The 21,691-nt window shown below is 45.8% G+C and overlaps 1 long non-coding RNA gene across 1 annotated transcript; it reads left to right on the top strand.

The window, feature by feature from the left end:
• Positions 1-3,394: 3,394 nt before the first annotated feature.
• Positions 3,395-4,633, top strand: LOC118981509 (uncharacterized). The gene is made up of 3 exons (XR_005065355.1): positions 3,395-3,435; positions 3,835-3,988; positions 4,476-4,633. It is a non-coding gene; the product is annotated as an uncharacterized LOC118981509 (long non-coding RNA).
• Positions 4,634-21,691: the final 17,058 nt, after the last annotated feature.

Here is a 21,691-nt window from a genome sequence, read left to right as displayed (position 1 = left end):
GTGAAGCTGGAATTTTAGTGAGGAGAATTCTTCCTTACCTATTCCTTTTCCTTTGATTACAGCAACATCTACACGAATATAGAGGGAAAGCCAAGGAAAATGAGTTAAATGGCCAAGGAAGTAACGTAGTCTAGAAGAAGAGAAAAGAGCCCAGCCGAACCACTGTGTCCTGTTACTAGCAAACGGCAATCTTGGGCGCTGCAAGTACCTCATTGTAATTATTTGTAAAAACTGAGCATCTGGGACTGTGTTCCGATGTGTTTGCTAGAGCCTCAGAGGAGAAAGCAGAGGCTCCGGAGTTATACTCACTGAGGTTGAAATCCTGACTCTGCTGCCTCTGAGCTATGGGACCTCAGATGAGCTGTGAAATCCCTCTGAGCTTCAGTTTCCGTCTCTGCAAAGTGAGTCACCCTCAGCTGCTCCCATTCCCTGGCCCTGCTGCCTTCACCAAACACTTCTTATACCTGCTCCCCTCTCCCTGACCTGCTGCCCATACCCCAGTCCAGGCGATGAACATCTTGTGTCTGGACCATGACCACAGCCTGCTCGTTGGTCTCCTCATCTTCAGTCTTGCTCTCTTGAAATCCATTCCTCATTCTACAACCAGGATGATTGTTGAAAATCGTAAACCTGTTCGTGTCACTCTGCCATTTAAATTCTGCAGTATCTCCCCACCCACCTCCGCTTCCAGTGGGGCACCTCCCAGAACACTCTCCGAGCTCCCTCTGCCTCTGGGTCTTTGTGCAGATTGAAAACAACCTTCATCTCCTCCACTCCATGCACTCTGACTACCTGACCCCTTTTATTCTTCAAGTCTCAGCTTAGGTGTTACTTTGGCAGGAAGTCTTGCCCTCCATCTCCCAACTCAGGATGAGGTTCCTGTTGTAGGTGTTCGTATAACACAATACACTCTGCTTACTCATTGTGTTTTGCTTTTGTTTTAATTTTGTGTTAAAATTTTATAATTACTTATTTCACTGCTCAGGGTTTTATCAGGAAAATAGAAGCCACTCTGTATATTCCAAGAACTGAGAGTTTTAAAATGGGAAAAGTAAGCCCTGGCCAGGTGGTTCAGTTGATTAAAGCAATGTCCTGTGCACCAACAGGTTTCAGGTTCGATCCCCTGTCAGGGCACATACCTGGGTTGTGGGTTCAATGCTCAGTTGAGATGCGTACACGAGGAAACTGATCGATGTTTCTCTCACGTTGATGTTTCTTTTTCTCTCTTGATCTCTCACTCTCTCTCCCTCCCTTTCTCTCTAAAATCAATAAACATATCCTCAGGTGGGGATTATTTAAAAAATGGGAAAAGTAATGTTTATGCAACCACTGGGGAGGAGCAGACCCAGAAAGCCACCATATGGCATTAAGCACGTGATTCTGAAGAGCTTACCTGGGGCAACAAGACACCCGGATGTCTACGATGATCCCACTAACTGTTCCAGCCTGTGGACGGTTCTCAAAGAGGCCATCTGAAAGCGGTTTGAAACTCTTCCCGCTTCCTCACTTAAGTGTTTCTCATTGCACGACCTCTCCCGGAATCATACAGTGATGAGATTCTGGGAAATGCAGCTCCTGGCGTCGCTTCTGTGGAGTGGGAGAGCATCAGAAGGGTAAGTCAGTGATTTCAGCTGACAACCCATAGTGCAGCGGACTTACCCTATGACCACCGACAAGAGTCATGCTAATGATTCGGATGATATGGAACGCAACAGATATTTGGCTGTGTTCACTGGACACCGTGCTCATCTTCCTGTGAAAATCACAAAAACAAAATGGTGATGCTCATTCGACGTGGTCCGTCCAATGAGTGTAATGACTGAAGCCGAGTTGTCTGTGTACTTCTTTATGACTGTTAAGTGGGTAGGTGAGTCACATCCATGTGTCCTACACATAACCTGTTAAAACCAACAGACCTCTGCAGACCTGGGGAAAAAACGAGGCAGTCTTCCACCCTTAGATTTCACACCTGGCCGAGGTGCTGTAAATCCAAATGATGTGAGCTGAGTCAGACTTTCCAGTAGAAACTAAGCCACGTGCATGACCAACAGCCAAATGACCAACTTTTTATGCGAAATGACCACAAATGCCACAACTACTTAAATTCAAATTATGTTTCTGTACCCAGTCAGAACAAAGCTTTACACAACATATACATACCAAGCAGGGCAGTAGAGAAGCCAGTCATTGTCGATTTAATAACCAATTAAACCGTTAATATCTTTTCATGGTTTTTGCTATGAATGAAAAGTGAAATTGCATTTTACTAGGAAATCTTTGGGTATATTCTGATAAGAGTCTTTAAATAGAACTTTGAGGAAACTTAGGAATTTGAGATGATTTTTGAGAACTAATGCCAGGGATGTATGCTTCTGTTACCAAGTTGTCAGTGCACAACTGCTTCCAGCCAGCAAAGACACAAAGCGACAAACAATTGGTCACTTAGCATTTGGATTCTGTGTGTTGCTTTCTCAACCAGTGCTCCTCGAACCCTAGCTACTACCTTCTCCCTATCTTACGCTAGCATACTTTAAAATTTTTCTTTTAAATGCACAACCTAACCTTTGCACTGAAATTCCCATTTTATCACTTATTACCTTGTTTTGAAGGGTCAAGAATGCTCTGTTCCTGGCCTGGAACTATAGCCAGACTCCCTAACAGGCATCGTTAGGTTGGTCCTGAGTCCAGAGTGACCCTTTTGCAGCAACAGCTGAATTGAATTTTGTAATGAAGAAATGTACTTTGCATTACAAAAAAAAAAGACTCTAAAAGAGTGAATAGTTAGAATACTTATGAGAGAAGGACTCCTTCTTTTCTCCATAAGCATATAGGACATAGAGATCCCCGTTTATCGTATTTCTCAGAAGTGGCTGCCTTGGTCTAAACGTCTCTGCAGTTCCTCTTTGTGAATGGTGTTTGGAATCAGAGTAATCGAAGTGATCAACCTCATTCACGTTATGTTCACCAGACTCTNCAGACTCCCTAACAGGCATCGTTAGGTTGGTCCTGAGTCCAGAATGACCCTTTTGCAGCAACAGTTGAATTGAATTTTGTAATGAAGAAATGTACTTTGCATTACAAAAAAAAAGACTCTAAAAGAGTAAATAGTTAGAATACTTATGAGAGAAGGACTCCTTCTTTTCTCCATAAGCATATAGGACATAGAGATCCCCGTTTATCGTATTTCTCAGAAGTGGCTGCCTTGGTCTAAACGTCTCTGCAGTTCCTCTTTGTGAATGGTGTTTGGAATCAGAGTAATCGAAGTGATCAACCTCATTCACGTTATGTTCACCAGACTCTCTTCCCTTGTCTGCAGCCTTTCTTTTCTTCCTCCTTCTATCTCCTCCCCTCCATTTCCTCTGCTGAGGTCCAGTTTTCTTGTCTGCTCTGCTGCCCTCGAGCCAGAGCCAAACAGGAGGGTGTGTAAGTGCTGGGGTGAGTACCAGGTGCAGGGGTCAGGGAGCCAGGCCAAGGCCGCCCGGGGCAGGGGAGGGGGGCTGAGGTTGGAGAGCATCAGGAGGGCGGACCCAGACAGCACTGCACTGACAGACATGACAGTGGTGCTCCTGAAGTCCCTGACTAGGCAAGTTTTGCAGAGTCTCTAGTAACTTCAGGGTTCTCATTTGTGAGATGAGTGGGCTGGGGCAGCTAACTCCTCTTGCTCCTCTAACACTCTGTGTCTCTGTGAGGTGCATTGGCAGCTTACAGAAACAACACAGCAGGTGTAATTTACTCAGCCACTAAAATGTAAATATGTGCCAGAGGCCAATGCACATTTAGCGAGAGAGAGCAAATTTAGCACAGCCATCTGAATTCTTACACGCTACGCAAAAGGTGAAGGTACTGGGACAGACTGGACACATTCTGAGGAGGTCTTGCGGAGGAAGTTTCCTGAGACCTCTGAATAACAAGAGAGAGTCGCCTTAGCAGCTTCTCAGTTCAAGCCACCATGTACTTGAAGGCTCTGGAAAACGCTGGACCTCATTAGGTGAGCTCACCCACTCTGCCTGCAGCTACCTCCCGGCACCACCTCTTCTCCTCCCAAGTTGCCACATCAAGTCATCCCCATTGACCTCCTGGAGCTCCTCCCAGCACTGGGTGGGTTTTTCTGTGGAGAGCACTGCACATGTCCAAACCCATGTCCAAACCCACAGCCCTCACCCCACCCAGAGTCCACCAAAAGCCCCTGACCTGACATACTCAATGTCAACATCCAACTCAAGGTTCTTGAAGGCTGTGCAGAATTTCCGTCCCCATTTGAGTCTGTGCTGTTTCATTGAGATGATGAACTCTTACAGGGAAGGGGCCACCTTTTTAAATTTTTTTCATCTGGTTTGGCTCTGAATTTATGCACTTAAACAGGTTCTCTTTGGATTAACTGTTAAAGAAAAATGGCCTGGGGCTTAATAAAGATTCATCCCAGCTCATATCATTGCTCAAAGGTAAGGCTGGCTTGTGTGGGTCTCCCTCCCCAGACCTGGCTGTGCTCTCAAGAGTCTTCAGGAAGCAACAGGTCAGACAGAGGCTCAGCTCTCTCACCAATACCTATGGGAGGAAAGAGGCCAGTATAGGTGTCCCTGCTTTGCATCTAGAGAACATGAAGTCAGAGAGGCACAGAAGAACTTACTCTGGAATTACAGTAAGTGATGGGGGCAATGAAAATAATTCGAGTAATAGGCCCCATCACCCAGTCTGCTGAGGATAGTTGGGTGGATAGCTGGAGAGAGCCAACAGAAAGGGACCTTAGTCATCTAGGCCAACCTCTTCATTTTTTTAAAGATTTTATTTATTTACTTTTAGAAGGGAAGGAAGAGAGAAAGAGAGGAAGAAAAACATCTATGTGTGGTTGCCTCTCATACACCCTCTACTGGGACCTGGCCTGCAACCCAGGCATATGCCTTGACTGGGAATTAAACCAGTGACCCCTTGCTTCACAGGCCGGCACTCAATCCACTGAGCCACACCAGCCAGGGCCCAAGCTCTTCATTTTCTAGGAAATAGAAATCTGGAAAGAGAGCAGTAACTCACTCTCTTATGCTGTTGACAGTCTCCCTGGCCCTCTGTGCCTCAGTTGCAAATATAGTTGAGCCATTATCTAAAACGGCACACCTCCCGGGCTCCCGAAGACCTAGGAACAATGGCAGGCCAATGCCACCCACCCCACCCTCGTCTGCTCAGCCTCATACCCAAAGCCCCAACAAATTAAGTCAGCAAATTGGTAAATCTCAACTAGATAAATAAATACGTATTTAAAATTTCCAAGCCTATGAGATCACAGAATAATACAGAAGCAGGAAACTAAGCAAAGCAAATGCTATAAAATACAACTGGAATAACTGACTGTAAGAAAGAAAAAAATAAATCCCCAATTTTCTTCCCCTACAACCCAAAGGTGTATCTCACTGATATAAACAGGTATTTTTTCCATTAATAGTACTTTTATGTTTGTTTCCTCTCTGCTGATCATTTCCAATCAGCTGAGTAGATAGGTCATGAAAACCCAACTTTAAGACAAACTCCCTGGCTTCCACCTCCGTAGAAATTTTGGAATCACCATCGTAAGGGACGTGTGGGGCACACTCCAGCATTCAGGGAAGTGGGCTAGTACTCCGTGGACAGACCACCTGTGGAGGGTTTGTAGAAACTCTGGTGTGTGTGCCATCAGGGTCTGGCCCTGAAAATCGGAGTTGTCCCTCTAAACAACTGAAGGGACAACTGAAGGAAGGCCCCTGAGGCTGGATGACCGAGGATAGGAGCTTCTGTGAAACTGCCCCACTCGAGTCAGGCTTGCTGCCTTTGAGGAACACAGCGACCAATGGCTCTCCACCTGACCAACCTAATGGCCTCCGCACAGGGGGATGTTCTCTGTCCTGCCTCTTGGAGGGACATGTTGCACACTGGAAACTTGCCCCAGGGTGCTTGGCAGACAGAGGAGCAGATCGGCTGTTTATGAGCGCTTCGGAACCCCGATTTACAACATTGGGTGTCTTCCTGGGTCAGAACAGCGCTCCGTAAATCAAGCCTTTCTTGGTTTGCCAGCCCCGTGAGTGTTTGCTGAGTCCTCAAGTCAAGGGCAAGTTGAAACAGTGTGGAGACTTTGGCAAAGGGCTCGTCCCCCCACCCCCCACCAGCTTCCCATTTTAATGAAACCACTCTAGGGTGAGGTTGGCCCTAGGAGTTATTTCTCTGACTCATACTCCCCTTGCTCTTTTCACACACTCAGAATGCAGCGACTCTGAGCACCTCATAGCCCCGGGCAGAGGGAGGCCAGGGTTGGGGCAAAGCCCTGCTGGGGCCCACTCCCAAGACTGAGAGACAAACAGGGAGGTGTCTTTCCCATCACCCCAAGCTATCTGGGGACACCATTGCCACACACTCATGATGAAGCCTCAAACTGGGTCTAGCTCTCAAAGGTGCAAATAGGCCTACTTCACATTCCTGTAGAGCTGACAGAGAACTGAGCTAAGGAAGGAGGGAGGTGGCCGGTTTGGCATCTGCCCTTCTGTTGGAAAAAGGAGTGACAGGGGCCCCCCATCTTCCGAGACTTGGGCTAACACAAGAGACACAGACCCTGGCCCAGAAAAGCAGCAGGACTGTTTAGGGCACCTTGTCCCATGCTTTGTTTTTGATCACCGGATTCATCAAACATTTACTCTGTTGGCGCTGACAGTGCAAAGATGATAAAGACGTGGCACCACCTTCAAGAAGCTTACCATTTAGTAGGAGAGGCAGACACATAAGCAGCTTCAGTATGGAGGCAACTTCTGGGGCGCGGTTAGGAGGATAGGAGTGGTTTTCCTTCCCCAAGAACATAGGCAGTGGCACACACTTCCCCCACACATGTGCACGCATGTGCACGCATGTGCACACACGTACTCACTCAGAACATAAGCTCTGTATTGTTGTATGTCCCAATGTGTGACGGGAAGAGCAGGGATATTCTGGGTGGAGCCAGGGAAGCTCTAGCAGCCCCAAGAGCGAGAGAGTTTGCACAAAAGCCACCTTCATTCCACCATGTTCTGGAAGGTGCTCTTACTACCAAAATGTCATTAGCTGCTGCTCACTCGGTCTGAAACAAACAAGTGTACAAATCCTGTCACATGCACAGCACACTGTCCTATCCCGTCACGCTCCCTGGAGAATGGGGACCACAGGTTGTCAGCTATCGGGCCTCAGGAGCCCCAAATTCTCTGCCCCTCCTCGGCTGATTTTGAACAAGTCTCTGCCTTTCTATACACTGAGAGCTCTTTAAATAAAGTGTAGAAGTGGGGTTTTACTGGACAGTGACTTTGGAGTATAAAGAACATGATGATAGATGACATTCACTCATTAATTTGTTCATGTGTTGTGTGTGCTTTCCACACTTACATTCAAATGTATCTTATTGTAATGTTGGTGCAGAAGTCACGTATGTGCAGGAGACAAAGATGAGTACAACGTGCCTGCCCTCAGGAGTTTGCCGGGAGTATGGGAGACCTGAGTGAATCAATCAACATAAACCCAAGAAGGAAAGACATAAATGCTCTAATAAAAATGTATCAGTACAGCCCCAGCTGGTGTGGCTCAGTGGGTCGAGTGCCGGCTGTGAGCCAAAGGGTCGCTGGTTCAATTGCCAGTCAGAGCACATGCTTGGGTTGCAGGCCATGTCTGCAGTGAGAGGCGTGCCAGAGGCAACCACATATTGATGTTTCTCTCTCTCTCTTTCCTCCCCCCTTCCCCTGTCTCTAAAAATAAGTAAATAGAAAAAAATTAAATATATCAGTAGAGCTATGGTACACCCCAGTTGGTTGGGTGTCATCTTGCAAAGCAAAGGGTCACTGGTTCGATTCCCAGTCAGGACACGTGCTTGAGTTGCAGGTTTGCCCCCCCCCAGTCAAGGCACAAGACTACTGATTGATGTTTCTCTCTCACATTGATGTTTCTCTCCTTCTCTTTCTCCCTCCCTTCTCCTCTCTCTAAAAATAAATAAGTAAAATATTTTTAAATGTATCAGTAGAATTTCTAGCAATAAGCCTGCCTACACTTATTTGAGCTTTCCCCCTTATTTTATCTGTGCTAGTTAAACAAAAGGAAAAAAGAAAGAACTCCAACCCAGAAAGAGTAGAAAGTGGAAGCTTATATCACAGTGGCCCAAGAGTCTACTTAGTCTTGCATGTGGGCCCCGGGGACACGGGTATGTTCATGGTTGTATTGGTGGGGGGCATGGTCTTGAGCATGCATCAGTTTGGGACTGGGACCAAGTACCATTGGCTAAGCCCAATGATTTGAAAGGTTTCCCAGGCCCTGGAAAGGAAACTATGGGAAGTGGCAAGGCATCATGACATCCCTTTGGGGCTCTGATGGACTTAAAAGAATAAAGTTGTTGATGAGAACACAACATCCCAGGCCAGTGTCACCTGCGTGCGTGGGGTCTAGATGTGTGCTGTCCACGCACACAGGAACCCCGAATCAAGACACCAACACACCAGAAACACAAGTCCTAAACCACAGACATTCCTGCAGCTCCCATCGAAGCAAGTGAAAAGTCACTTTGCAGAGGCACCTAAGCCGTAGTAGATGGGATTTCCTCTGGGGGAAAACACTGTAGGGATGGTCAGCTCACAACCAAAGTTTATAAAGCACGTGAGGAAACAAACCCCCATGGGTGAGGGAGTGTACGGGATGTTAAGCAGATGCAGGGAATAGACTTAGCACCTCAGTAACTGGAGCAAGTTACACAATTTGAATGAGATTGCAATATATGGATGTTTAAACTGATTAGACAGATAAATGAAGACAAAAAGTTACAAAGACAGTGGAAGCTAGTGTGGAAATGTAAAAGCAAATTCAACGAAGAACTACATAATACGTTTACAAGCGAAAAATATGGTCACTGGAAATGAAAAACTCAGCGGACAGATTGAATAACAGATCTGTTTGGTACGGCCACCCAGGAAAGCAGGCAGCACCACTTGGGAAGCTGGGTATTCACACAGTCCACATCTCAGCAATTCCACTTCTTGGAACAAAACCAAGTGAAGCCAAGAGACATGAATAATGGTGTTTATAGTAATGCTGTGCATAATAGCACAGACCTGGACACAGCCCAAATGCTCACTGACAGAATTGTGAATAAATAAACTGTGATATAGTCACCCAATGACACAATGGAACATTATAGTGCAGTCAAAACAAATGAATCACAGCTACATGCAGCAATAAGTGTGATCGTAGCATAATTCTGAATGAAAAAGTAAGTCCCAGAAGACTATTTCAGCATAGAATCATTTTTATAAAGTTACTCAACATTTTTTAAATATTATTTATTTATTTATTTATCTTTAGAGGAGAAGGGAAGGAGAGAGGGAGAGAAATATCAATGCCTGGCTGCCTCTCATGCATCCCCCACTGGGAACCAGCCTGCAACCCAGGCATGGGCCCCGACTAGGAATCGAACCGCGACCATGTGGTTTGCAGGCCCGTGCTCAATCCACTGAGCTACATCAGACAGGGCAAGTTACTCAAATTTTTAAAGTAAAAAACAATTATATTTTTTAATGTTTTTATTTACTTATCTTTAGAGAGAGGGGAAGGAAAGGAGAATGAGAGGGAGAGAAGTGTCGATGTGTGGTTGCCTCTCATGTGCCTTGTCCTGGGGACCTGGCCCACAATCCAGTCAGGTGCCCTGACTGGGAATCGAACCAGCAACCCTTTGGTTTGCAGGCCCGCACTCGATCCACTGAGCTATACCAGCCGGGGCAAAAAACAATGATATTTTTATAGCACCAGTTCTTGCTATCCTATTTCGGAAAGACACGCTTATTTACAATGCTGGAACAAAGGAAATTCAGCTTCCAATGTGCTCTTTGTGCCACCCCAGGAGTGATCTCTTTCTCCCCTGACTTTGTAAGTGGTGGTGGAAGAGGTTGTATAGGGTCCTTGACTCTTGGCAGGGTAACAGTGGCCTTCAGGCTGAGCACCACCAAGGTTGAGTCCAATGTGTGGGAGGCACCGACACTTCTGACTGACACGTAATCTGCCTCTGCATCAGAGAACCCAGCTGGGGCAGGGAACTCCCGTGGTGTGAGGGAGGGCCAGTCCCCCGTGGATCTCCCCTGCCCAGTGTCATTCCTGCCTCTTCTTCTGGCCTCCTATTCCTGTTCCTTGATCCAGTTTGGGCATGGGGGAAATCACCTTGTAACTTTATATTAAAACCTTGTTCTACAGCATTTAACATTTTTTCCATTAGTTCTATTAGAAGCTGGGATTTCAGCAACTCCAAATCCCTTTTAAAAAGATGAGTCCGGACCAGAGGCCAAACAAACAAGCCATAGTACTCAAGACCTGAATGGACTTAAAAAAACTATCTAGTTTGAGCTCAACTGTGTTAGAGTATGTATGGGTGAAGGAACTAAGGCCTGGATGGGCAGATGGTGTATTATTCTTTCCACATATTTCTGGTTCCATATGCTAAAATTTTGTTACAGGTTTTGAGTCTGTAGTCTGAGGAATATCGCTCTAATTTTCTTTTCTTATAATGTCTTTGTCTAGTTTTTGTGTCAGGGTGATTCTGATTTTATGAGAATAAAATGAGTTGGAAAATGTTCCCTCTTTCTCCATGTTCTGAAAAAATTGTGTTGAATTCAAAGTATTTTTCCACTTATTGTTTTTTTAGAATTCATATAAGAACTCGTCTGGGCCTGGTTTTTGTTTGTTTTTGTTTTGTTGTGTTGTGTTTTTAAGGGAAGGATTTTACATACAAATTCAACTTACTCAGTAGTTACAGGGTCATTCAGACTGTTCTATTTCTTTTTGTATTAGTGTTGGTGATTTGTGTCTTCAACAAATCTCTCCATTTCACCTAGGTAATCAAATTGATTCCTATAAAATTATTCATGATATATTTTATTGTCCTTGTACTGTCTCTAGTTCTCTCTTCCTTTCCCAATACAGTAAGTTGTGTCTTCTCTCTTCTTTACCAGTCTAGCCAGAAGTTTATCAATTTTGCTAACCTTTTCAAAGAAATCACTTTTAATTTCATTGCTTTTTCTCTCCTTTCTATCTTATTATCACTTTATACCTTCCTTGTCTAATATAAGCTTGTAGTTTCTGTTTCAGTGACCTCCCACAAAAGGAAGTGTTTTCATTTTCATTTAGTTAAAATTTTTGTCTCACTGCCTCTATGATTTCTTTCTTGACTCATAGGTTATTTAGAAACATGTTTAATTCTCAAACATTTGGGGTATTTTCCAAACATTTTGTATTATCAGATTGTACATTTAATTTATGATCAGGGAATGTGATTTCAGGCATTTTAACACATGAAGAATTGTATTCCAGAATTGTAGTCCAGAATGTCATCGATCTCAGTGGTGATCCCACGTGCACCAAAAAGGACTGTATTTCTGCTGCTGGGGGGTATTGTTTGTAAAATGCCGATGAGGTCAAGGCCACGGCTAGTGCTTTCAGGGTGTCTATACTCTTAGTGGTTTTCTGTTTCCTTGTCTCATTGGTCACTGAGAGAAGAATTTTTAAATCTCCAACCATTCTTGTGGGTTTATCTATTTCTGTTTTCAGTTCTATCAGTCAGTGCGTAGACATTTAGAATTATGTCTTTTCCAATTAATTTTCTCTGTGATTATAATGGAACATCCCTTTTCATCATCTCCAGTAGTGTTCCCTGTCCTGAACTCTACTTTGTCTCTCATTAATACAGCCACTCCAGCAGTCTTATACTTAGTGTTTACATGGCACATATCTTCCCACCCTTTATTTTTAAAACTTTTTTAAAAACTACTTTATTGAGATATGATTGACACACGAAAAACTTTACATATTTAATGTGTACAGCCTGATCAGTTTGGAGATGAGAACACCACACCCCTGAAACAGTCAGCCACCACAATNCCTGCAACCCAGGCATGTGTCCTGACTGGGAATTGAACCGCGATCCTCTGGTTCGCAGGCCTGTGCTCAATCCACTGAGCTACACCAGCCAGGGCTATTTTTAAAACTTTTTAAAAAACTACTTTATTGAGATATGATTGACACACGAAAAACTTTACATATTTAATGTGTACAGCCTGATCAGTTTGGAGATGAGAACACCACACCCCTGAAACAGTCAGCCACCACAATCTGTGCCATAAACATATCCATCAGCTCCAAAATTTTCCTCCTGCTTTCTGTATTCCCATCATTAATTATTATTGTTATTTTGTGAAAGAACACTTTATATAAGATCTGCCCTCTTAGCAATACACTATTGTTAACAACAGGCTCCATTCTGGAAAGTAAATCTCTGGGAGTTATTCATGTATAAATGAAATAACTCATACAATGAAACTTTATATGCGTTGACATAGCTAGCTGCCTGCAACCTCCTCCCCCAGCTTCTGGAGACCATCATCTACTCTTTGCTTCTGTGAGTTTGACTCTTGTAGATTCTTCGGGTAAGTGATATCTTGCAGTATTTGTCCTTCAGTATCTGGCTTATTTCACTGGGCACAACATCCTCCAGATAACGTCCATGTTGTCACAGGAGACAGGATTTCCTTCTTTTAGGGCTGAATAATATTCCATAGTCTGTTTATGCCACATTTTCTTTATCCATCCCTCCACTGATGGGCACCAGGCTGCTTCCAAGTCTTGGCTGGTGTGAATAACGCTGCAGCAACACAGGGTGCAGGTATTTCTGGGAGAGCTTGAGTCCAGCAACCTTTTTTTTCTTTTCTTTATATTCGGGTACATTTCCTTTGCATTTGAGTCATTTCTTATAGGCAGCCTATAGTTGGGTCTTACTGTTTTCACAAGCCTGAGAGCTCGTCTTTCATCTCAACTGTTCAGAGCCTTGGTCAGGGGACAGCCCTGGGAAGGGAGGGTGTCAGGGCTTCTTCCTCCCACCACTGGCTCCTCTTCCCTGGTCTGTACAGCGTCCATGTCCCCAACACCTTGATTCTGATCCTGTGAGTTTCTCAACACATATGATGTCGACACACGTTAATTCACCCTGCACGAAGGACAATATTGGCCTTTTCCTGTGTTCTCCAGGCCCCCGAGCCCTAGAGAATGTTAGCTGTGGATTGCTCCCCCTGAGCACATTCTCGTGTCTACCTGGTGCACAGGAAGAGACACCAGCCTGGGGCCCTAGAGGCTGAGAGAGGCTTTGCTTCTAACCAGCTGTGGCCCTCTGGCCAGTTTTGACATCCAGGTCTCACTGTCCTCAACTGTAAAGCATGGAAGTTGCACCAAAAGACCTCCAGAGCCCCTCCCAGCCCTAAACTTCTGTGGGGCTATTACTTGCTAAGGATCATTTACAGGCAAACAGCAGGGAACGTGAACTATAACTACACAAGTCCTGACAACCAGCTAAGAAACAGGGTGAGTCAGGCCTCAGCATCCCCCTTGCGACCAAGGCCTCCTCGTCCTAATGATTTGAGTTCAGTGGCACCTGTGACATCAGTTCCCCACCGAGGTGCTTTGAGGCTGACACCAGCACATCACTGGGGATCAGATGGGTTTCGTTCAGTAGCTCCTTCCTCCTTTCCTTCCCCTCGCTCTGTCGCTGCCTTGCCCCACTGGAACTGTGCATACCCTTGTGGACAAAAGCCCTGGGTAAACAAGTCTCAGTTCCTGGAGACCTGGGTTCAGGCCCCTGGGAGAAGCCACAGCACCCAGGAATCTCCGACGGTGCACTCTCTAATGTAGTAGTCACTTGCCACCCCTGATCTGGCCAGTCCTCACTGAGACAGGCTGTGAGCATAAAATACACACCAGCTATAGAAGACTTACTATGAAAAATACATGTTAATAGCTTTTATATTAATAGCATGTCAAAATGATAATACTTTCTATATATTGGGCTAAAATAGAACATTTATAATTCATTCCTCCTGCTTCTTTTTATTTTTTAATGAGGCTACTAGAAAGTTTTAAGTTATGAATATGGCTCACTGTATATTTCTGTTGGACAGCACTACTCTCTAGAGTATCAAATGTAATACCTTTGTGATAATAATAAATCTATTTATAAAAGGGAACATCCTGTAATTGGATGCTCATTACCCATTATGTAACTTCTGCTACTCTGTTGAGGGTTTTTTTTTACCCCCCTCTCTCTCCCATAGGATTTTTAAACAAGTCAATCTCTCAAGCCAAAATGAATGAATCTTTAAATGTTTTTCTCCTTTTTCTTTTAAATCACTGGAGCTCTGTGGGGACTTTCGTGACAGCAGGACACTGCGTGCGTTAGCCAAGAGTGAGGCCCTAAGTAGGCTTGGGTTTGTTCGTTTCCAGGACAGCCATTCACCTAGAAAATGAACTGCAAAAGCGTAGGTGCACGACTAGCACTTCCCCAGCTATGCACACACACACACACATACACACACACACACACACTTAGGTGTGTTACATATCAGTGTTAAGCAATTTCCCTAGTGGTTGTTTTTTTTTTAATTATTATCCTTATCATTAGCATTGTTTGTCTTTCCCTTTCCATCTCTTGCAAACTCTGTGAACAGGGCACCTGTTTCCCTTGCACGGAGGCTGCTGCATTAATAATAGGACTTTCAGGGCAAGCTCTTTCTGGGGTCCGGTAGTGGGAAGAACCATTTCTAATTCTTCGGTAAAGAAATGAATGGAGCTAGAATAGCTTCTATGCGCAGAAGGAACTCTCAGACTGAGAAGTGCCGGCTGCCTTTATCCAATCCAGGAGCGCTTTCCTGGGTAAACGTAAACCCTTCAGGGAGCTGCTTCCCAGAAGCAGGGGGTGGCAAAAGAGCGTTGTATCTAAGACTTCTCCTCCCCTCCTCTGCCTCCATGAGCTGCGGTTCACTCATCCACCACAGACGTCCAGGACGAGGCAGGCATGGGCTCTCCGGCTCTAGGAAAAGAAAGAAAGGTGCTAGTTGCTACCTAATACTTTGCATGTCCCATGGGGACAGAGCAGGGGCATTTCCACCAGTTCTGTGTCAGCAGAAGGACGTGACTACTCGCTGGTGTGAATCCAGTCTCACTCCAGGTCTCACCATATTTCCTGGGGACAATTGCAAGAGCCCTGTACCTGGTTGCGCCGCGTCCAGGTTAGTCCACTCTGACCCCCCACCACCACTTTCCAGTGCAGTCAGAGGGAACTTCTTTTTTTTGAAATATAGTTTATTGATTATACCATTACAGTTGTTCTATTCCCCCCTTCATTTCCCTCCACCCCCACACTCCCTCCCCCACCCTTCTCCCCCCTTAGTTTATAACCACGTGTCTCAAGTTCTTTGGATTCTATATTTCCCTCACTATTCTCGCCCTCCCCCCTATCTATTTTCTACCTACCATCTATGCTATTTTCTGTGCCTTCTCCCCCCTTCTCCTCCTCCCACCCCCCTGTTTCTAACCCTCCATGTGTTCTTCATTTCTATGGTTCCACTCCTGATCTAGCTGTCCTCTTGGTTTGCTTTTGTTTTTGGGTGTGGTTGTTAATAACTGTGTGTTTGCTGTCCTTTCACTGTTCATATTTTTCATCATCTCTTTCTTATATAAGTCCCTTTACCATTTCATATAATAAGGGCTTGGTGATGATGAACTCCTTGAACTTGACCTTGTCTGAGAAGTACTTTATCTGTCCTTCCATTCTAAATGAAAGTTTTGCTGGATAAAGCAATCTTGGCTGTAGGTCTTTGGATTTCATGACTTGGAATACTTCTTTCCAGCCCCTTCTTGCCTGTAAGGTCTCTTTTGAGAAATCCGCTGACAGTCTGATGGGTACTCCTTTGTAGGTGACTGTCCCCTTATCCCTTGCTGCTTCTAGGATTCTCTCCTTCATTTTAGTCTTGGCTAATGTAATTATGATGTGCCTTGGTGTGTTCCTTCTTGGGTCCAACTTCTTTGGCACTCTCTGAGCTTCCTGGATTTCCTGGAAGTCTATTTCCTTTGCCAGACTGGGGAAGTTCTCCTTTATTATTTGTTCAAATACATTTTCCACTCGTGGCTGTTTCTTTCCCCCTTCTGGTACCCCTATAATCCGGATGTTGGAACGTTTAAAGATGTCCTGGAGGTTCCTAAGCCTCTCCTCATTTTTTTGAATTCTTGTTTCTTTACTATTTTCTGGTTGGATGTTTCGTTCTTCCTTCTGGTCCACTCCCTTGATTTGAGTCCCATTTTCCTTTCCATCGCTATTGGTTTCCTGGACATCTCCCTTCATTTCAATTAGTTTAGCCTTCATATGTTCCTCTAATTTGTGACTAAGTTCCTCTAATTTGTGACTGTACTCTACCAATTCTGTGAGCATCCTGATAAATAGTGTTTTAAATTGGGCTTCTGAGAGGCTGGCAATCTGTTGGTCGCTTAGAGTTATTGGCTCTGGGACTTTGAGTTCTTGCACCATCTTTTGGGCTGTTCGTGCCTGTTAAGTAGCAGGAACGGAGCCCTAGGTTTTCACCAGAGCAGGGCAACTCAGTCGCTGGGTTGTGACGTTGTATGTGGGGGCGGGGTCAAAGAGGGACAATGGCTTCCCTCTGGCGCCCGCCTCCGCGACCCCCACCGGCACTGCAGCCACCACTGTAACCAGGGCCACATGCCCCGCTCCACTGCACGCAAGTGTGCCACCGCTGTCAGCCCTCCACCACTGGGTTCGCCCCCTGGGGCCTGTGTGGTCCGTCTCACTGCGTGCGAATGTGCGACCTTGGTCAGTCTGCCCCGCACCCCGGCTAGGTCCAGGCTGCCTGCGCTCCTAGGTCTGTCCTTCCCGACACTGCTCCACTGCTGGCTCTGCCTCTCTTACCGTCCCCGTTGAACGGTTCGTAGCTGTCGGACTTCCGTATAATTCGGTTTTCTGGTCTCTGGGTGTGTCTTAGTTCTCCAAAACTTTTGCTGTATCCAAACTTGGTTGTGGGAGAAGGCACAGTGTTTCCACCTATGCCTCCATCTTGGCGGAAGTCCAGAGGGAACTTCTAAGATGCAAAAATATTGTGTTGCGCTTGAGACCCTTCAGACAACCCCCCCGTAATTGAAAATGTTTGAAACCTATGACATTCTTCCTCTCTATTTCTCTAGCATCGCCTCTCACCCCCCTCCTTGCAGTTTTTCTCTCTTCCTTTGGCACCTTTACTGAAATTAATCCCCCTGTAAGTTTAGTTCCATTTCACACACACCCACTGTACATTTATTATGTCTCGGGCACTGTCCTGGGCTCCCAGGGTGAAGAGGAAAAGGTCGTGATGCTTGGAAGGCTCTTTCCTGCCCCACCGACCTGAAGAGCGGCTGTCATCTCTGACGGCTCAGCCTGTCACAGACCCCTGAAGGGCCTGCCCAGCTCTGCCCAGACCTGTCCCTTGTGCTTACTCCAGGGACATCCAGAACAGTGCTGCACAAAGTCCACTGTGAGAAAGGAGCTTGTGGCAGAATTTGAATCAACGCAAGGTATCTTTTATCAAGAAAGCCTTAGTTATAAAAAAGTATATGTGCCAGTAACAAATACTTTGCAGACCAACAGCTCGTTACTGGACCCCAGAAAAAGAGAATAGAGAGAAAGGAAACAAGGTGGAATTTTGAATATATACTTGCTGATAATTTGGAAATTAAATTATACAGCAAAAAGGTGTGGCTAGTAAACCAACAAAGAAAATACAGTGGGCTCATAAAAAATAATCTATTAAAACACAAAATAAAGGGAAAAAGAAAGAAAAAACAGATAGGTAAATTTTAAAAATAGCATTGTGTAGATGTAAAACCAACCAAATGAAAAAATATACTATGTATAAGTAGTCTAAATAACTCAATTATAACCATTGGAAATTGTGACATCATATGAAAAAAAACCCAAACATGCGCTACCCACAGGAAATCTACTTTAGACATAAAGACAAAATAAGTCAAACATAAGTAAATAACAAAAGATAAGGACACTAATCAAGATAAAGTTGAAGGGGCTATATTAAGATCAGGCCAAATATGTTTCAGAGCAAAATATATTGCAAGGGGAGAGTGAGGGTAACCAAATGTCAGTGAAGGGTCATTCATAAGGGTGACATAAGAAATCCTAAATGTTTGTTCCCCTGATAACAAAGCTTCAACCACGAGGGAAAACTGATTAAATTGCCAGAGAAACAGACAAATCCACAATTTTACGTGGAGATTATGACAGTCCTCTCAATAATGGCTAGAACAAGTAGACAAAAAAAAATCAGTGAGAATATAGATTTGAACAACTCTGTCAACTAACTTAACCTACATAACACCTTTAGAACACACCGTCCAACAAAAGGAAGCCCACTCTTGTCTACAACATTTACCATTTTATAGCATATTCTGAGCCATCAATAAATGTAAAAGGATTCAAATCATAAAAGGTATGTTGTCTGACCACAGTGAAATTGAAACGAAAATCAGTAACAAAGTTTTCTAGAAAAATCCTCCACATATTTGGAAACCAACTAATGAGCTTCTTAACACTCAATGTGCTAAAATAGATCAAAAGGGAAATTAGAAAGCGTTTCGAAAGGAACGAAAGTGAAAAACCAACATATCTAAATAGTGGAATATAGCTAATGTAGTAGTTAGAGGGAAATACATGTGTATATGACTAAATGCCTATGTTAGAAAAGAGAAAAGTCTCTAATCAGTGACCTCAGCTGTTACCTTAAGAAACTAGAAAAAGAAGAGCAAATGAAATCCAAAGGAAGTAGAAGAAAAAATAAGCATCAGAGCAGAAATTAATGAAATAAAAACAAAAGCAATATTCAGCTAAAGAGCTGTAACTTTAGCACAGATTTTTTTTAGATTTTAAGAAGATAATAAGGGAATATTATATGATATTTATATTTTTCTGTCCTTAACACAATACCCTTTATAGTCAATCCTTCCCCACCCCTAGTCTGTGCCAGGAGTATTTATTTTGTTTTTTAGGTTCCATGGTGTTGAGGGGAAGGATTTCATGTTTCTATTACAGTTGACATTTAGTATTATTTTAGGTTATTTCCCAGTGTGCAGCATAGTGGTTAGACATTCATACAGTCTGTCGAGTGATCCCCTGATGAGTCTAGTGCCATACATTGTTCTTACAGAATTATTGACTATATTCGCAATCCTGTACTTTGCATCCCCATGACTTTGTAACTGCAAATTTGTACCTCTTAAACTTTCTGCATCTCAGCTTTGTCCATCTATAAAGTGGGAATAATAGTACCTACTTCACAGGTTGAACAGTAAAGTGCAAAGTCCTGTAACAGTGCCTGACACAGACTTTAGGCCAAGACCCCAAGGGATGGGGGGTTTCATCTCCCCAACTCCTACCAGTTGGGTGCCCGTGAACTTGGTCCTTGGACCTCCTCTCCATCTGCCTAACCCCTGGTGATCTCTTCCCCTATTGTTCTGTTAATATCATTCATAAGCTGGTGACTTTCAAATTTCCACTTGATGGAAATAGTCCATATTTTGTTGTGGTGGTGGTTGTATCACTAACTCTATTTGTCAAAACTCACCAAACTATACACTTAAGAACGATTGATTTTGCTCTATGTAAATTAGACTTCAATATCCTGATTTCTTTGTGCCTCCTGCAGCAATGCTGGCCTGTGCTGTGGGAAAGCCACAGATTCAGAGGCATCCTTTCTCAGCCGTGAACTTGGCCCTGCAGTTTGATCCACTTCCCCTCGCACAACCCCAGCGCCGCACCCACCCGCAGCCATGAGCGTGATGGCCCTGGGCTGCCTCACGATTTTTTATTTCCAACGAGGGTCTAGCCTGGGTTCACCTCCAACTCTGAACTCCCAGCTGATGGGGACCTGCTGGCTGTTGATGGACAAGAGAAGCTGATGGTTTGTCGGGGCGGGGAGGGGGGGAGGGGCGGGGCGGGGGGCCAGGAACCAAAGGCAGAGATGACCTGCCCCGGCTGCAAGGCCAGAGCTGGGCAGGGCGAGGGAGGAGGGAACAGGAGTCCTGGGCCCCCTGGTTCCCTTTCACATCCCTCCACCCAGAAAAGGGAGATTCCTCCTCTCTGACCCTCCTGCCTTCAGCAGCTGCTGGAGGCCATCAGGTGAGGAACACAAGTCTCTCCTGGCTGAAGTGCTTGTCTCCAATACCCTCGGAATAACACTTCTGGTGACAGGCAGGCTTCCCCAGCTTTCTCCTCATGGCCTGTCCCCCAACAAACCCTGCCACTGCCTGAGAAAGGACTCTGCCTGGGGAGCACTGCTCCCCTCCCAAGGGCACCTGTCCGAGCCTGTCGCTGGTTTCCTCTCCCTGTCCCATCCCGCCAGCCCCGCAGGGGTTGCTGGGGGCAGGCTGTGGGCTTGCCTGCCATGGGAAACTGCTTCAGTGCTGGTCGCAGCCAGAAAAAGTCATGGCCTTGGAGAGAGTGCACTCAGCTCCCATGGGAGTGGCCGGGGATTCTGCCATCACTCCCAGTGATGCTGACTCTCACCTGGGCACTCGAGTTTGCCTCTGGGAAAACTGGGAAGGGACAGTGGGGGAAATGGAACGTTGGCCAGGGAGCCAGGCACTTTCTGAGGACAAGAGAAATTGACGAAGAGCCTGCCGACCCGGTCTGCACCAAACAGCACAGGGCTCGGGATGCACCTCAGAAACACCCAGATCCAACCATCTCAGCCACCCAGAGGCAAGTGGGGCCCAGGGAGGCTGGCTGACTTGCCCAAAGTCATGGCTGGTGCCTGGCGGAGCCAGGATGGTACTGGGCTCTCCTGGCTGAACTTGTTTCACCTCAGAACGCTCCAGTGGCTCCCTTTGCTCCCAGAGTGAAAGCTGAAGTCGGTGTGGTGCCTGCAAGGCCCCAGGTGACCTGCTATCTCCCCACCCCAGACCCTCTTTGACCGCCCCTCCCGCTCCCCTCAGCCCCACAGCGGCGGGTCCTCAAGCCCCTGGGCTCCATTTCAGGCCCCTGACATCAGCCGCATTGTCAGCCACATCAGCCCCTCCCCTTTGAGCCTTGGCTGCGTCTCCCCTGCTCAGTGAGGCCTCTCTGGACATCCGATTTACCATTCAGCCCCCAACCCTTGCCGCTCTGGCACTCTGACCCCCTCACCCAGCGCAGCTTTGTCTTCTTTCTCAGTTTGTCCCACCTCCTAACATATCCTTCAGTCTCTTATTTATTATGTTTCCTGTTATCCTCTGGCTCCGCCACGAGAGTGCCAGCTGCCAGCATCTGCGGTGTTCACTGCAGTGTCCCCACCTGCTACAGGGGGACCTCACTCCTCCAGTACTTGCTGGACGGACGAGTCGATGTGCCTGGAAAGTGCCCGTGCCCTGTGTGCCTGCCTGTCTTTCTCAATTTCTCCCCAGGGGCTTGATGTCAAACTTCACAAATGCTAGACCCGTTTTTAAAGTGCACCCCCCTCAACAAGGGGTGCCTAAAACCGAACCCACCTTCCATGGCCTGACAGTTCCTGCCCGGGACCTGAGTTGGAGGAAGAGGCCCTGTGTTTGTGACTTGGAAAGGGCTGGCGCCCAACAGCAGTGGTGCCAGGGGTGAGGGGACTGCACTTCACCGGGCACCGAGGCTCTGCCTGGTGCCCATGTGGCTGAGACATCGGGGTCCCACCACAGGGCTTGGAAAGCCTTCCTGCACTTGTTCCTTCTGCAGATGGCATTGGTGGCATCTCGGCAACTATGATCGGCCCGGATTTGGGGTGGGGCCCAGGATCCCATTAAAACGGACAGGTTTTCGTATCACTGTTCCTTTCAGGGGGGCAGCAGAGTAAGACCAGGT

This window comes from Sturnira hondurensis, unplaced genomic scaffold (genome assembly GCF_014824575.4).
Source record: "Sturnira hondurensis isolate 20B ecotype Veracruz unplaced genomic scaffold, ASM1482457v3 Scaffold0024152, whole genome shotgun sequence".
NCBI lineage: Eukaryota > Metazoa > Chordata > Mammalia > Chiroptera > Phyllostomidae > Sturnira > Sturnira hondurensis.
This window is presented reverse-complemented; position numbering and strand designations above follow the sequence as displayed.